Source organism: Chelonoidis abingdonii, chromosome 2 (genome assembly GCF_003597395.2).
Source record: "Chelonoidis abingdonii isolate Lonesome George chromosome 2, CheloAbing_2.0, whole genome shotgun sequence".
Classification (NCBI taxonomy): domain Eukaryota; kingdom Metazoa; phylum Chordata; order Testudines; family Testudinidae; genus Chelonoidis; species Chelonoidis abingdonii.
The window spans coordinates 15,751,117-15,765,401 of record NC_133770.1 but is presented as its reverse complement, the minus strand read 5'-3'; the positions used below and the strand labels follow the sequence as shown (position 1 = coordinate 15,765,401).

General features: G+C 48.4%; 1 protein-coding gene across 1 annotated transcript in view; it reads right to left on the bottom strand.

Annotated features, from left to right (window-relative positions):
• Positions 1-14,285, bottom strand: part of LOC116838877 (sodium channel protein type 5 subunit alpha-like) — a 351,647-nt gene that overhangs the window by 107,127 nt on the left and 230,235 nt on the right. The gene's annotated exons all lie outside the window — the stretch shown is intronic.

The window sequence follows — 14,285 nt, the reverse complement described above, 5'->3', positions numbered from 1 at the left end:
ACATCTGTACTTAATGGTAGAAAGAAAACCACATGAAAAGAAGGAAAGAGACAAGTTTAAGAGGAAGGAAACCCACAGAACATCGAAAAAGATAAAACAATCTTAAAACAGAAGATGGGGAAGCATAATCTTCTCTCATTATGGTCAGCTTTCTGTTATCGTTGTTTCTACATAGGTCCCTATTCATGAACTAAGTCTACCCCATTCAGCAAAGCATGTAAGTACATTCTGGAGCCCAGTAAAATCAACAAGACTTAACCACATGCTTAAAGTTACACACATGCTCAGATGCTTTACTGAACAGGGATGGACTGCTTAATCAGAGCCCCAATTCTGAATGAAACTGAATGCCACATTCTGCTAATAGTTACTACTTGCCATAGTACTTACTACCACAAGTAGTGCCATTAAATTCAGACACTTATTAGCAAGTGTGATGATCGCTATTGTAGAATTCTATATTACTCGGAGTACTAAGAATTATGCCTGGTTGTGTTTGTAGGATTAGACCCTAAATTTATAAGGCTAGATATGTATAAATCAGCATAGCTCCACTCATTTACACCAGCTGAGAATCTAGCCTGTAACTCCAATAGCTTAACAAAGTATTACCATACTTTATATCATTACTGCCGCTGCTACTAAAATATTAATAAAGCTCAAGATGATTTCAAAGACTTATGCTGAAATACTTAGAGGGACTTTCATGCTGAGAAAAAGATTACAAGTGTAACTGGATTTCAACAATCATGTTTTAAAGAAGTTTCTCTGTCCCTTCCCTCCCCACCTTCCTTGATTCTACAGCTACCTCACTGCAGAAGGCAGCAGAAGAGATGTGAGGCAAAAAAAATCTCATTAAAACTATAACTATCTGAAATAACATTGGAGAAAAGGAGAGTGGTTGGTTAAGTAAATTGCTTTTCATACAAATGTTCTCAGAATGTCAGGTTTGTACTGGTCCTTTCAAATGTCTTTCTGCTTTCATAGCAAATTAATTTTAAATTAAATTACTGGTTTCCTGCTTCAGAGGGCATGAGGCCTAATGTATATTTTAACTTTAATAAATTAAATTATGCATGACCAAGTCTGTACCCTGTGCTTAAGAATATGCTACATAAAATTGCCAGGCACAGCTCAGCATCAGTGCACACAGGCCAAAGAGCGCTCCCTAATCATTGGGTTACAGTTTTGTCTTAGTCGGAAAGTTACATGCCTAAAAGTATATCTTTAAAAACAGTAAAACACACAGGGGAGCAGCTAATATGCAAAGCACACTGTACACAAGTAAGGCACTCAGCCATAAAAGGTTTTTTAATGCAATGTGTATGCGATTTAGCACCAAGTAATCTTAATGGCAGAGTATTGGTTATAACACTAGAACAACAGAAACAACTGTTTCATGTTGAAAGTTTAATGTAATCTGGGTGACATCTCAAGTTCATTTGTGCATTAAAGGCTATGCATCTGCAGACATGAGAAATCGTGACGTGTCTGAGAATAGACTGTGTGACTCCGTTGATCTGAAGAACATTAGAATTGTCAAGTAATTATTACCTTGCACAGCGAAGGTAAAGTCAATCAAAAACTTTTCATTATTTACTAACGGCTGGGGCTGGCATCAAGATCTAGGGACTCTTCCTAACCCTCTCCTGTCCACTACATTCACAATGACATGTGATGACATGATGTCAGTTACTAGTAATGATGTTATTGTGTAGTGCCAAAGCTGTCCCATAGGGACAAAATTTCATTGTGCTGTGATACTGCATCAGGATGGAACATCATCACAACACACTTTTTGATTTGTCCTGAAAGCTACACTTGAGGGGAAGACCTGTGGGAAAAAAAAAACAGCCTGTCCCATGAATCTGGGGATTGCTGGCAATCCCATTCTGAGTATCAGGGGATGATGTGAACTTCAAGTATTGCAAGTAATTGATGCCAGCCCTGGTAAATCCATTCTCATTTGGCATGATCTCCCCCATTTCCAGTACACATTGCAGGGTCATCAAAGCTTCATCATCGGTTCCAAAGAGAGACCCAGGTGTATTTATTTTATTTTGTTCAACGTGGAACTGTTTTTGGTTTTGTTTTGATTCTAGGCAATCTGTTTTTCTGGCATGAGCAGCAGCAGATTTATCTCCACTAAAGCTTCCCACTGTGGGTGGTTTATGTAATTCGTTTTTAATTTTTGGTGTGAAGTGCTGAGTTGCCACAGCAGTATGTGTTATGTTAATATTTATCGATTCAGTTGTTTTATTCATTTATAAAGTGAAAACATCAAAGCAATACAAAAGCCTTCATGCAAGGCCGAAGCTAAGCATAAGAAAATTAAACAATTGCTCATGGTCCCGAGTAGCTCAAGGGGGACTCCTATTCACTTTTTATTATATGTGCTATGGGGGGCCCCAAAATATTCCTGCTTAGGGCCCTGCATGGGCTAGCACCATGCTTTCATGCTGGTAGGGTTGGGATGGAGGGTAGAGTTGCCAACTTTCTAATGGCACAAAACCGAACACCCCTGGCCCCCCGCCCCATCCCTTCTCCTAGGCCCCATCTCTGCTCACTCCATCCCCCCTTCCTCCATCACCTGCTGTACCCCAACCTTTCACTGGACTGGGGCAGGGGGTTGGGGTGCAGAACGGGTGTAAGAGCTCTGGCTGGGAGTGCAGGCTGTGGGGTGGGGCCAAGGATGAGGGATTTGGGGTGCAGGAGAGGGCTCTGGGCTGAGAGGTTCAGAGTAAGGGAGGGGGTACAGGATCCAGCTAGAGGTGTGGGCTCTGGAGTGGGGCCAGGGATGAGGAGTTTGGGATGCAGGAGAGGGCTCCAGGCTGGGGCAGGGGGTTGAGGGGTGGAGTCCAGGTGGCGCTTATCACAGCTCCCAGGAAGCAGCTGCCAGATCCTTGCAGCCCCTAGGCGCATGGGTGGCCAGGGAGGCTCTGCGCACTGCCCTCACGCTCACAGGCGCCGCCCTCACAGCTTCCAGCCATTGGGAGCTGTGAAGCCGGCACTCGGGGAGGGGGCAGTGCACAGAGCCTCCCAGCCCAAACTTGCAGGCCAGCACTACTGAGCTGACCTGGAGAGGCATGTAAACAGGACCAGGAAAGGGATTGGCTCAGTTTATTTCCCCAATGGAACAAGGCAGAAACAGGGACTCATTTGTGACTCTCCTGGAAAAGGGCTACTACAAACCACCCTTTACTCAGAACACATTGCAGAGTACTAATCCAGTCCTGTGCACTGAGGGTGAAATATACCCCTGCGCAAAGGGCGAGCACCAGGCCTATGTACCACTTATGTCTAACTGAAGACCTATTTTGAGAGATTAAGTGGGATTTACATAGAGCATGGGGTTTGTGCTGGCATTTCAGGATTACACAGCACCGCTTGAGATGGTCAAGAATTAAAATACCCGGATAATTGTAGGAAGTTGTCAAATGGCCATGTCATTACTGTCGGAAGAAGATACTGCCAATAATGACATCACAACTTTAGCCAATGCAGGATGGCTGACATGTCATCACTGTTTTGTTGAAGGAACACAAGTCAGCATGGCAGTAATTAATGATTTAATGACTGGCAGATCATTTTAACCTTCAAAGCCTCCAAACAGTCAGCCTTTGAATGTGAAAAATGTAACAGGAGGGATTGAATGGCTAAATGGAATATGGAGGCTTCACTGTACCTGGTCCAATACAGCAGTGATCAAATATAGGTATTAAACCATGGTTGTTTACAGGGCCATGTGAAACAGTGGAGATGTCTGCCCTGCTCCAAGTGTACAGCTATGGATATAATAAAATCACCATGATTGGCACCATTCCTTTGCAACAATTTGCATCCAGTAATTGGGCCCCACTTCCTCATCAGAAAGGCCAAGAATTAACTGATAACGAAAACCAAACTACCACCTATCTAACTCTTAGCTGTGGGGATAAGAAAAGCAGTGCACATTTCTGCTGCTGTGTAAGGAAGTTTGCATTGCTTCCTCTCTGTACCTGTTGTAGAGGTCCAGTAAACAGAAGACTGCACTCTCGAGAGCTGTCAGAAAAGCACCTTTCAGAAAGGCTAAATTCACTTTTTAAAAGAGCTTAGAAAAAAAATTTAGGTTAAAAAAGGAGAGAAAAAATAACCATGAACCAGAGATCCTACTAATAGAGGGTTGCTAGGAATAGCTTTGTGGTTTGAGTACTGGCTTGCTTAAACCCATGGTTGTGAGTTCAATCCTTAAGGGGGCTGTTTAGGGATCTAGAGCAAAAATCTGTCTGGGAATTGGCCCTGCCTGGGAAGGGATATAATACCTCGTGGTTCAGGGCCACGAGGAAACTTTTCCTAAGGGCAGGATATCCCATAACGGTCACAGAAGAGTTTCTTGTACACTTTGTCTGAAATATCTGGTACTGGGGACTTTTGATGAGAAGGGAACCAAAGTAGATGGAGCACTAATCTAGTTCAACAATTCTTATATACCACTCTCCCCATTGTTCAACTGTGCAAAGGCCAGCTACAATCTGTCCCAAAGGAAGTAGGAACAATTTACTCATAATTAGAAACTGCTGGTCACATATTCTATGTGATTTGGTTTTTTAAAAGATGACATCTGTCATAAATAGAGAGCTAAGGGTTAATGTTTCTTTTATCTGTAAAGGGTTAACAAAGGGAACCAAACATCTGACCAGAGGACCAATCAGGAAACTGGATTTTTTAAAAGTCAGGGAGGGAATTTTTGGACTCTGAGTCTTTTGTTTGTCTCTCAGCTATGAGAAGGTTCTTTCTATCATCTTATCTTCTGTTCCCAACTTGTAAGTACGGTAGAAAAAACAATATTAGCTTTTATGTTGTTTTGGGTGTATTTACATGTGTGTAATGCGGAATGTTTCAATGATATCTTTTAATCAGCTGTTTATTCATATTTTCTTATAGCAAAGCTATATTCATCTTAGTTGCCAGAGTTTATATTCTTATGTCTTCATCTTTTTTTTTTTTAATAAAGTTTTCTCTTTAGACTTGTTTATTTCTCTCTGTTAGCTTAAGACGGGAGGGAATTCTCTTCTGTGTAGATCTCGGGGGTAGCTCTGCAGACAGGGAGTTGTGGGAGGGGAAAGAGATAGGATCATCTCGTTTCCTTGTATTTGGGTTGTCTCTTTGTGAATAGAGGAGAACATGCTTTCTTGTATGTATGAAAAGATTGCATCCATACTATCGGTTAGCCCAGAGAGAAAGTCTGTGGAGAGAGAGGGGGAAGGAGGGATTATGTTCCCTTGCCAGTAAGGACTCAGAGCTTCTAGTGCTAGTCCTTCCAGAAGGGTGGGAGAACCAAGAGGCGGCACAAACCCTGGAAATTTTGGATGGTGGCAGCGAGATAAGATCCAAGCTGGTAATTAAGCTTGGAGGTTTCTGCTAAGCACCCAGAGTTTGGACGCTAAGGTCCAGATTTGGGACAAAGGCTTATTACAACATCATGCATAACTTTACCTGGAACATGGTTTATAAAGAGAAACAGATAAGCATATCCCTAAATGATGCAGAAGAAGCGGCTCAGATACCAGCTTTGAGCTTTGCTTGTGAACTCCAAATGTAGGCTTGTTATGTAGCACACAATTAATATTTGTCTGTAAAGTCAGTGGGTCAAATTCTGCCCTCAGGTAATATGTACAGGAAACCCAATAGTGTTCTGTTGTACTGGTGTGTGTCTGGAGTAACTCCGCTGAAGTCAATTAAGTCCTTACTCTGGATTTACACCAGTGTAGCTAGGGCAGAAGTTGGCTCATTGACTACACGGGTGCATGTATTGGAGGGCAGAATTTGGTCACCAGATCTCTAAACAATTTTTCCTGAAAGTCACTGGAGCAATTCAGATATTTGTAGCTAGATTGTGATACACTTATACTGAACAGTACCTTACTCCATGAGTAGTCAGCATGAGACAGAGTATAAGGATCTGGCCCTTAAATATCAATGCAGTTAAAGCTGGCCAGATCCTCAGCTGATGTAAATTGTCATAGCTCTGCTGAAGTCAGTCCAGCTGAGAATCTGTCCTATTGCTTTTCAGTTTTGGGTATTGGAGAAGATCGTACCTAAAACTTCTGAAGGTACCTATCATCCCAGCCACAGCTGAATTAATTTCCTAGTCTATGCACAAGACATGGATCCTCTGCCAAATGCCTTTCCTCAGGAAAGTAAATAGAACAGTTTTGCAATGCTCTATCCCAGATTAATCCAGAACATTTAAAGAGTTTGAACTGTGGCCTGGAAAAGTAGAGAGTATTAATTCTAATCGCTCAATCTTAGTTGGTCTAAGATCATTTTCCAAACCCAGCAGCACATTGTCCATAATCAGATAGTTTCATTTTTCTAAGAGTTCAGTTTTAAAATTAGTCTAAGTAGGAGAACTTGGCAAAGGGATGCACTGCCAACGTTAATTTATCCTGTTATCAATTCAAAAGGCTTAAATAGACAGCGAAAGTGTTTCATAAGTGTTCATTGTTCAGAGTTCAAACTAATACCTTTTGCTAAATTGCATCCTGATGTTTAATCACTAGACACTTTATATTTCTTTTGGTAATTGGGATCTCTCCACAATATAATATGGACAATTCAAACAAATGGGCTCCTCCAATGTAAGTTTCAGTTCTGGAAGATTGTTGTACTTCTAAAGTTCACCTAGAAATACAATAGGCTTTAAAAGAGTGACTGAAATAACCACAGACTTTTTCAGTCAGTTAAGGCTTAATATTTCTGTCATCATCAAGAATGCTTCGTGCTATTACATCCAAAAATGACAGAACATCTGACTGGCTTTTAGTTGCTATTACTTTCAATTTAGATATTTTGGATTTATCATCAGACATGACAATTTCAAACTCACTCTCTCTCAAGCATACACACACATATCTCTGGGCCTGGGAAGTAAGTCATTTTGTAACTGGACCAAAAATATTGAGTGGCAGTGTGTTCTTTACCAAAGGGAGAAACTGAGAAATGCTCATTTTGTGGCAGCATTTTACTTGGGGGGTGGAAGGGATATGGATACTAGGAAATGGCACCCAGTAGTCTGTGACTGACATGTAGTCCATGGTCTGAGCACTTGTCCAAATGCATGTTGTCAAGTCAGCTACGCCTGATATCAGTTCTTTCAGTGCCAGGCTTTTTTTTTTTTTTAATTGCCCTTCAGTGTTTCATGGATCTTAGGCATTATGCTATGGAGAAATAGATTTCCAAGCATCTTACACTAAATGAGCATCCTAAAACCTTTGTTAGCAGTGTGACTGCTCTAATCATATCAATGAAGAAACTGACAGCAAGTCTTCTAGTCCTGGCTGCTGTGTCTTGATGAAACTGATGCAACAAATCTAAATGCCTACACATGTGAACGTGAAAACAAATGTAAAGATTTTGTTGTTTAATATTTGCCAACAAAGTTCAAATTATTCCTCTAGCACACACTAATTTTCTTGCACCTACAGTATTTTTCCAGGCATTTTTCCTTAGGTGGTAAGTTACATCAGCTTGTGCCCCTTTAGATTTAGATTCAAAGCCGATGACTAGAGCTAGTCCAAACTCTTTTGATGGAACAGTTTTTCATCAAAATCGAAATGGTTTGTGGGAATGCATCAATTTTGATTAAATGTTCTGCATTCTCATTACATTTTGATAGTTTCAAAAAGTTTTGCTTTGACAGAGTTTCATTTTGTTTCAACCTTTTTATTATATTAAATATTATTTTTAATCTATATTATGATATTATATATTTGTTTCCGCATTAGCAAAACAAAACATTTTGATAGTTACAAGACCTGATGAAGGGCTCTGTAAGCGCAAAAGCTTGTCTCAGCAGAAGCTGGCCCAATAAAGGACATTACCTCACCCACCTTGTCTCATAGGAATTTTTGACTTTTTGTTCTGATTCCAAACGAAAACACATTTCAAAATGTCAGAATTTTACTGTGGAATGGAAGTTCTGGTTTCCAACTAGCTCTACTGATGTCATAAACAGTAATGTAAATTAGATATTAGGGACCTATGAAACTCCCACTGACTTCAATGGGAGTTGCCCTCCTGCATCTGATAGTAGAATCTACCCACAGGTGTAAGGGTAGAATCATGGATCAGAAAATGAATGTAAGTAGCAAAGTAGAGTCACCTGAACCAATCTGGTATTCAGTGGGTGGACTCAGTACAACAATGGCATTAGCAGGCTCAGTTCCCATGGAACTCAATAAGATTGATTCTGATACCAGACTAAATCAGGTGTTATGTTACACCATTGGAGTCAGTGCAGTTACACAGATGAGAAACTAGGAAGACTGCAAAATGAGGCCCTATTGGAACTGTGCAGGACCTCAGGGGAATAGACAAAGGTATGCCACCTTTCCTCAAACAACAGTCCCTGCACCAGATACTACATCCTGGAATGGGATGACCTAGCAGTCACTACAGCAACTTGATGCTATGTAAGGATCTCCCCATTCAGGAGGAATCCTCAGCTGGCTCAAGCTGTTGGCTTTTCAGCTTCTTTGCAAAATCAGGGTGGCACAAAGCAGTCACAGCAGGGTGTCAGATTTGGCCCATTATGAAACACAAGGAGAGGTGTAAGTTAAAGTTATGTTTGCCTGCTTTAAGGGAGTATAAGGAACAGTAAAGCACTCTTTCATGGCAGTAGGCAGCAAGCACATTCCATATGACCCAATTAGCCACCCCATTGTAACAAACCAATAATGGCATTTTTCAAAAACAAGTGCTGAGCTTTCACGGTGCACGTGGTACATTTGCAGAACACTTTTCCATACTAGACATGGCAGTGCAGATTCTGATCTCACTTGCACAAGTGTAAATCAGGAGTAACACCACTGTCAACAGTGCCTACAAATGTGAGATCACAGTCAGGCCCACTGGGTTTGCCATTGGCATATAGCCTCACATTAGTGCACTGCTGCTGTCACTGAGGTATAAACAAGCATACTACCTAGACAGAGGACTGGGATCCATTGACAAAAACAGTTACTTATACTGAGCTTATCCTACTACTTCAGGAAGACACAGGAAGCATATATTGAAATGGGGGCTTATATTTTCAGCATCAACAGCTTTATCCTCTAAGGAGGAGACTGTTTTCCAGGAGCTGCAGATGGATGTTTGATATTGATTGAGCCGATTCAGGTTCTCTGGTCAATGGGAGCTGTGGGGCCGGCACTGGGGCAGGGGCAGCGAGCGGAGCATCGCTGGCTGCCCATGTGCCTAGGAGCCACTAGGACTTGGCAGGTGCTTCCAGGATCCACGTGGAGCTAAGGCAGGCAGGGAGCTTGCCTTAGCCCTGGGCCCCTGCTGCACCGCCGACCAGATATTTAACGGCCTGGTCAGTTGTGCTGACCAGAGCCACCAGATCCCTTTTTGACTGGGTGTTTTGGTCAAAAAACAGATGCCTGGCAACCCTAGGCTGCTGCGTAAACATACCGTTAGGCTACATCTACACTTTACTGCACCTTTGGCTCTGTGTATGGCATATGTAGCTTCAAGCTGCAATAAAGAACAAGCTGGGTCCACACTGTGGAGTGTAGCTACATGTCAGTGAAAGACTTTGGCAGAGGAAGCAGTGTGGAAGGCTTTAGCTGCTCCCCACTGCCAGAGCCTTTCACCGCCTTTCCCCTCTGCTTCCCTTCTGCCAGAGCCTTTCCCCACTGTTGGAGTCTTTCACTGTGGCAGAGAAGGGCTCTAGCAGCAGGGGATTGCCAGAGACTTTCCCCACTGCCAAATTCTTTCCCTCTGATGGGAAACCCACCCCGCTCACCATTGCTAGAGTCTTTCCCATTTCCCAGCTGCCTTCCCGCCACTATAGTCTTTGCCTCTGACAGGGAAAGGCTCCAGCAGCATGGAGGCAGTACATGGCTGAAAGTAGCAGTGTAGGTGTGAAGGCACCACCTGGGTGGGTAAACAGCTGTGCAGGGATGAACTCAGGTGCGATTTGTATGTACTCTACTACTCTAAGTTAAGGTTTCACATGCCAGTAATATATTTTAATGTTTTTTGAAGGGCTCTTTCTATAAGTCTTATGACAAGTTCCTCCTCTACCTTGGTGAGTTCTGCACTTATTGGCAGATTTGCTCACCTCAGTGATCCGCCTCTCTGGGGAACCCACAGTCTGGGTCAACTCCTCTTCTGTCTGATCAGGAATTGGGAGGTTTGGGGGGAACCCAGGCCCACCCTCTATTCCAGGTTCCAGCCCAGGCCCTGTGGATTGCAGCTGTCTATAGTGCCTCCTGTAACAACTGCATGACAGCTACAACTCCCTGGGCTACTTCCCCATGGCCTCCTCCAAACACCTTCTTTATCCTCACCACAGGACCTTCCTCCTGCTGTCTGACTCACAGCAAGGCGGAAGGCTCGTCATCAGTTGAACCCCTTCTGCTCTTCCGGGCCTCGATCCGAAGGATGTTAATGAGCTCAGCCTTCCGCTTGCCGCTTCCCTGCACGAAAGACCAGCCCTCCATGGCATGCATCGGGGGTTGCTACAGGTCGGATCAGGGGGCCAAGGGCAATGGCCTAGAGACTTGGGGAGGCAGTGGTGGTAAGCCTAAAGCTCGTAGCGCGTAATGCTGTCCCTCCTGAGACTAGCCGCGTACTCCTTCACGTCCTTGGAGCTGAGGCTGGCTCGCGCATGCTCCGCTCCACTCTTCCCTCACCTCTCTGCATGATCGTCCCTAGGAAGGCCACGGTGGCAGCAGCAGCACGAGGCGCCAGCTTTGAGTGCCGGGCACAGGGTGCCAGTGATGACAGTCCGGCGCTCACATGACTGGTGCTCTCAGGCAAGATCCTCCAGACGCTTGCCTCCGTGTCTGGGCCTAAGGGCAATCCCTACACAGAGCGTCGCCCACTCACAGCCCTGGCCGCACACCCCTTGGACTAGCCTCTATCCTTTTTGTCTAGCACTCGGCCTCCCTACAGGTCGCAATGTGATGCACCTCGGCCTACGTGGCTGGCCCCTGACTGGTAGTAAGTGCTGCCCCCAGATCCCCAGTTCCAAAAGTAGCCCCTCCGCAGATACTGCCCCCCGCCAGGCGTCCGTCTGAGCGGACCGTATTGACCAGCTTTGCATCTTAACCCCCCAGGCCTGGATAGCGAGTCAGACCTGCCCTGAAATTAGATTACCTAACACTCGTGTAGCGCCGAGGTGCCCGGCTCCCATGCGCTTGTGCCGGTTCTTGCAGCCCAAAGCGCGGCAGATGTTGTTTCCCCTAGGGTTCATGCATTCGACTCCCTGCTGCCAGTGATCTCCGCTGTGATGGCGTCCCCCCAGAGGCAGAGGCATATGCAACTCGCAGGTGGCAGAGACACGACGCGGACAATCTGCGAGGAACGGACGGTCGATCGTGAGGCGTCAGTGACACGCACTCCCAGGGTCTCCTGACCTCGCCTCCCAGTTGGCGAACACACGTCCACGCGCTCCATCTGGATGTGTGCCGTCCCACTCACTCTCGCCTATCGCCTTCCCTTTCTGGCACCCCTCCTCCCTGCCCTGCAGCCTCCCCACGGGCGAGAGCGTGGTTCGCCTCCACCCGTCCTCCTTCCCTCCCCTCGCGGTTGCTCCACCTGTCCCCGCTTCGTCTTATGTGCCGGCGATGTGACGTGCAGGAGGAGGAGGAACCGCCGCGAGGGGCTGCCCGAGCCGGCCCGCTTCCTCCAGACTGCCGCCGGCGTGGTCGCGACTGCCGCGTAGCCCGTGACGGGGTGGCGCACGGCGCGCGGCTGCCGGATCCAGCGCTGATCAGGGCCGCGCGCGCTACATGGCACGGCGGCGAGCAAGACTGGGATCTCGCCTGCTGGGCCCAGCGTCCCTCCCCCCTTCCGGATTCGGGGGAGGCTTTCTCCGGCCTGGGGTGGGAGAGGGTCGCGGCAGGGGAAGAGAGGGGTAAGGGCCCCGGCTGAGAGAGAAGACCAGGCCGCTCGATTGGCGGAAACTGCGTCCGCGGTCCGGCGGCGCACGTGGTCCGCGTGAACGGCAGTCGCCGGTCGCCATATGTCGCCTCCAGCCGCGTCTGGCGGGTGTCCCGGTGCCCCCGGGCGGCCAAGGCGTGAGGCGGTGCGGCCAGGGGCTGGGCCGTGGTGCCAGAGCCTCGCCCACGAGCATCACCCTGCCTCCCGCTTCCCATTTTGGAGGCGCGCACCTACTGCAGCTGCTCGTGGGCCCTCCAGCCCACCCTCGCCAATGCTCGTCACACGTAGGTAGGGTCCACCATTGGGGTGACGCGCCGGGTCTACTCCAACGACCTCCTCGAGCATAGACGCAGCACACCGTCAGCATGCGCGGCGTTGTCCGTTTGGTCAAGGTGAGAAAGCGCCTTGCGGCCTGCCCGCCCTCAAGCCGCCTATGTGTGAGAGACGCTTACTTGCACCGAGGAAGATTGGCGAAGGGTTAGTCGGGGTGGGGAGCCGCAGAGCAGGCGTGGGGGCGTGACTGCCTACTCACCTGGGCGAATAGGAGGACGCGCCTTGGGGCGGGGAGGAGCACCCGCAGAGCTGGTGGAGGAAAAGTGGCGAGGGATGCGCAGGCCGGGAAGTGGGCCGCGGCAGCGGAGCAGTTTCCGCCCAATGGAGGCCTGGTCTTTTTAGCAGGGGCCCACCCCTCTTTCCTGCCCCGCCCTCCCACCGGCTGGGGAAAGCTCCCCGATCGATAGGGGGGAGGACGTGGCAGCAGTGGAGATCTCCCCAGTACTTGCTGCCGCCAGTGCCCAGTAGGGCCGGGTGCATAGGATCGCAGCGGCGGTCGAGGTAGGGCTTAGGGCAGTGGACACGGGCACGGTGGAGGAGGGCGGTGGGAGCATCCGAGGGGTCTCCCCCCCCGCGTCCCCCGCCATAACGACGAGCGGGGGGTCGGACAAACAGCGAGGGGAGGGAGAGAGAGGCAACCACTCTCCCCGCTAGGCTGCAGGCAGGGAGGAGGGTGCCAGAAAGGGAAGGCTAAAGGGCGTGTGGGAGGCAACCAAGCGACCTAGGCCGTGGGCAGGGTTCCAGGGGCACCGACAACAGAGGGGAGTTCCGGCGTCCTCAGTTGCACTAGCGGGGATTTCAAGGAGGAGGACAACGGCAGAGGGAAGTGCAGTGAATAGGGGAAACCAACATGGGAAGGCACAGCGCTGGGAGGGCATGCACACGGGGTAGGGATCAATCAGGCGGCTGGTGGAGCACAGCGGTGGGGGGAAAGGCAAGCTGGAATGGAGGTAGATAGAGGACCACGGGGACAGCTGCAGGACTGGGGCAGAACTATTCAGGGCCACAGAGCGGAACGGTGGGGCAGACAAAAAAAGGGGAATAGAGCTAGTCCAAGGGTGTGGGGCATGTGGTAGCGCCCACCAAGCACTGCGCAAAAAGTCATGGTAGGCTGCCTTGCTGCTGCAGGCCCAACGATTGGAAGTGGGCGTGGTGGGCTCAGGGCCCAGGCAGCTCCGTCAAAAGGAAGGAAGTCCAAAGGCAAAAGAGGAAAACAGCAAGCGGGTATGGCGGAGCGGGGATGGTGGTGGGGCGAAGGACCCGATGGCGGGGGGGCCACCGTGGTTTGTCCAACAAACACATCAACACAGCTCAGTCCAGGATCCTCCACCGTGGTTCTTCCGTGGTTCCAGCAGCGGGCGCGCTTCTGTTTTTACGGGTCCAACAGCTCTGCCAGCAAACGCCCGCAGCCCCAGCAGCTCCGGTGGTGTGGTCGTGTCCAGCAGGAGGGACCCCGCTCAGAAGGTGTCCTCAGCCCAGGGTTCTCCCGCGGGAGCACCAGCAGCCCCCTCCCTCAAGGGCTGTAGATGAGTAACAGCAGGAACCAAAGGGTGGGGGCGGGAATCTACTAGCCAGCCAGTGAGCAGGATCAAGAGACAGGGCACGGGTGGGTGGTCAGCCCAGCAGGGGAGCACTGCAGAAGCGAGGAACAGCAGCAGCGCCAGTAGCAGTGAGGCCAGCACCCAGCTGGAACAGCAGAGCAGCAGCAGCAGCCCTCTTCCCTCCATCCTTTACAGCTTAGCAGTCAAGAGCAGATGACTACTCCTGCCCAGGAGAAACAGCCTCTGTCCCTGATGACCGGCAGGGCTACACCACAGTAATGAGGAACCTACTAGAACCAATTAAAAGCAGACAGGCTGTTAGAACACCTGCAGCCAATCAAGGCAGGCGACATCCAGGGCACCTGGGTTTAAAGGCACTGTGAGGAGCATGGGAGCAATGCACATAGTACAACCGGGTGCAAGGCAGCTGGAGAGTGAGCAGGGTGTGCTGCCTGTGGGGGCTAAGGAGTACCAAGTGTC